Genomic DNA, 3858 nt, shown 5'->3' with positions numbered 1-3858 from the left:
TTAATATAAAACTATAAAAACCCTATAACCCGAGCGTCTTAATATAAAACTATAAAACCCTATAACCCGAGCGTCTTAATATAAAACTATAAAACCTTATAATCCGAGCGTCTTAATATAAAACTATAAAAACCTATAATCCGAGCGTCTTAATATAAAACTATAAAACCCTATAATCCGAGCGTCTTAATATAAAACTATAAAACCCTATAACCGAGCGTCTTAATATAAACGATAAAAACCCTATAAACCTATAATTAAAGAAGAAAGGTCCAACTTGTCTACAAACTTGTCATTAGGGCCGGCTAGCGCAGATAGCCCTCGTGTAGCTTGTTTTGCGCAATATTTTAAACCAAACCAAACAAAAGTCTTTATCTGAAATCTTAAATATATCATGATCTGTCTAAGCTTCGAATTTGTGTCATTATAATAACGAATTTACAGTCATATTGTATACAGTCATATTGTTTACAGTCATATTGTATACAGTCGTATTGGTTACAGTCATATTGTATACAGTCATATTGTTTACAGTCGTATTATTTACAGTCATATTGTTTACAGTCGTATTGTTTACAGTCATATTGTATACAATCATATTGTATACAGTCATATTGTATACAGTCATATTGTTTACAGTCATATTGTATACAGTCATATTGTTTACAGTCGTATTATTTACAGTTATATTGTTTACAGTCATATTGTATACAGTCGTATTGTTTACTGTCATATTGTATACAGTCATATTGTTTACAGTCGTATTATTTACAGTCATATTGTTTACAGTCGTATTATTTACAGTCATATTGTATACAGTCGTATTGTTTACAGTCATATTGTATACAGTCATATTGTTTACAGTCGTATTATTTACAGTCATATTGTTTACAGTCATATTATTTACAGTCATATTGTATACAGTCATATTGTTTACAGTCGTATTATTTACAGTCATATTGTTTACAGTCATATTGTATACAGTCATATTGTTTACAGTCGTATTATTTACAGTCATACTGTTTACAGTCGTATTATTTACAGTCATATTGTTTACAGTCATACTGTTTGTAGACAAAATATCTATTTGTTCTGATGAACGTGTTCTAAACTATAAAACAACTGAAACTTTTAGATTGGAGGAGATATCACTTACATTTTTCTTTCACTCTTTTTAAATATATATTTCTTCGAGATTTTTATTCGTTCTCTACTATTCTGGTGATTGAGAGGCAGGTTTGAGGTATGACAAACTTAGATCGCACAGCCTACAATAACCCGTTGTGTAGCCTTGTGCTTGACTCCAAAATTAACAACATTTGATTTATTTCTCCAAATCAATTTAAGTTTTTATAGGGAAAAGTGTAGTTGTCTTAGCTGCCACAAGGTGTGGATTTCTGAATTCACTGCAGCATATTCTGAAAAGATAAACAAGAACAAGTGAAGCTTTGCATAATCTATATGTTCATTAACGATAATACACACACTAGAGACTATTTTCGTGATTCAACCATTTATATAATCGCTTAATAAGCTTTCTTATTTTTCACACCAGCTTGAGAAAGCAGGTAAAATAACATATAATAGGCGAGTGAGTTTTTTTTTCTCCCATCAAAGTAGCCAAAGTGTATGTTGCTTCATAATGTATATGTAAAATTGCTATATTACAGAGCTCTCATCAGAATAATGGAAATATTGCCATGCCTAAAATACACTCTTTCATCTCTATACTTCATCATTATGGGTTCGTGAAATGCATAATATTGGTTAAATTATTGGGGTTTAATTTAGTTTAATTATACGTGAATAACGTACAAAACGTTTTTCGTGGTATAGTTAGCTTTCCGCTTACGTGATAAACTGTAAAATGAATATCTAAACAAGACGATAATTTTTGATATAATGTATAGACAACGTGCTTCTTTAAGGTCGTGATACGTATTGGCACAGTGTAAGGATATATTCAGTAATGGAAATCGTTATGGTAACATACACAAGCGATACAAATACAGGAATCGTAAACGAATAACAGCAACTATATGGTGAATTTATTAGCGGTGTAAAACTTTATTCTATAAATTACGAAATAGAAGAGATTAAGGCCTACAGTGCCCTAGTGTTATGTCTATGAGTTTCTTAATTTATTTAGAACATAATACCTTGTTTACGTGCTGTAATACAGTGTTTCTATACATGATTGGTGGAATATTGTTCTAAGTAGCCTGTATTATTCCCTACAATTGAGCCAAGTTGTTGGGTCAACTCTTGACCTTTTCAATTTTAACATAAGCAAATATAGCCTTAAGAATGTTCCTATGAATTCTTTGTGTAGGTCAAATCATGCCTGTGATGGTTCCTTTAGCCCCATTTAGCATCAAAATATAATTATACACATTTATGGTATGTTTGAAATCATTCTGTTGCTGGAAGGTGAGTGATATTCCTGAAAACATGACATGATGTATTAGAATCGGCCTGTATTCGTCACCAGCCTGGATGACATACATTTTGTGTAGATCACCAAAACGTATGGGGTCAGGCATGATCAATTGGTTTGTGTGTGTCCATGCTTCGCGCCCCGTCGTCGTAAAGATAGAAATAAATAAAAAAGCGCACTCTAAAACCATGGGGCAGTGGGCGAGTTATAAAAATGAGAGTGAAATCTCACTATTCTATTAGAACAGATCAAAAGTTGATGGTTGCTGCTACTGACTAGCTGCATTTCTCCTAGTCTAGGAGTTCAAAATTAATTATTGTGTTATTTTGCTAGAATATATGAAGCAAACAAACCGTTGGTTGAGATGCAGCCCTAAACGTGTACTGATCTCATATTGTCGGTGATATCGATCTTCTCTCCGCCGTTGAACAAACTTTTGTTGATACCACACTGCGCACTCTCCAGTAACTGTTTTTGGGCCATTTCAAACGTATACTTTGGTTGTTTCTTAGCAGCGACATTTGAACAGCTAAACTTCCATTGAGACCAATTTCACATTAATTGGTATTTTACTATAGCATTCACACCTATATTTACAGCAAGATCGTTGGGAAATCTGTACTCGGCCGTCGTCTATCTTGTAAGAAATATGCCCTGAGATACTGTAACTTCTGGTGAGATTCACAAACAGTCTTCCATACAGCTGTTAGTGAAACATGTAGTCTTGCCACAAATTTCCGACCCTGTCCAACCAAATCATAGCTAAATACGCACTACTACTACTGGGCACAGTATGACCGAATGTACATTCACAAGCTTTATACCAGTGTGGCACACTCGGATTGGTTGATAATGACCAATCACAATGTAAACTATCAACATTTAATTGTACTCTGGTTCAGTTCATTTTTTCAAGATAAATGGGCGGAATTTCGATAGTGTTTGCTTTTCATATCTTTTTTAATTGAATGATTTATTAATTAATATCAATATTGTATATATATATCTAACCAATTTCACAAAAGAAGTTGAAATACTGACAAGTCTTGAAAGTTTTACATCATAAACATGCAAACACAAAAAATCAGTTATTAGTTATCTTAAGATTTATTGGCTTTTGTTATATTCTCACGTGAAATAGGAATTTTTAATTTTGTATTTATTTTATTTTAATATTTTATCCCTGAATATAAACAGTGTTATTTGTTTTGTTTTTTTCCCACCAGAGTTAAGCTGACACACTCTTATTATTTGCAATATTTGATTACAAACAGTTCTATAGAAATAATTACAATGAGTACTTTTATACAAATAATTTTCAACATAAGAAAGTGAAATACAAATGAAATAGAGAGAGGACGAATAGTCAGCTAGTTTAATGAAAGATATATATGGTGTAGTTTTGTTTGTTTCGTTGCACA

At 32.1% G+C, this 3858-nt stretch overlaps 1 protein-coding gene across 1 annotated transcript in view; it reads left to right on the top strand.

Moving 5' to 3' along the window:
• Positions 1 to 3858, top strand: part of LOC106460347 (cell adhesion molecule 2-like) — a 148345-nt gene that overhangs the window by 26699 nt on the left and 117788 nt on the right. The window lies entirely within an intron of this gene.

This window comes from Limulus polyphemus, unplaced genomic scaffold (assembly GCF_000517525.1).
Source record: "Limulus polyphemus unplaced genomic scaffold, Limulus_polyphemus-2.1.2 Scaffold757, whole genome shotgun sequence".
Classification (NCBI taxonomy): Eukaryota; Metazoa; Arthropoda; class Merostomata; order Xiphosura; family Limulidae; genus Limulus; species Limulus polyphemus.
This window is presented reverse-complemented; position numbering and strand designations above follow the sequence as displayed.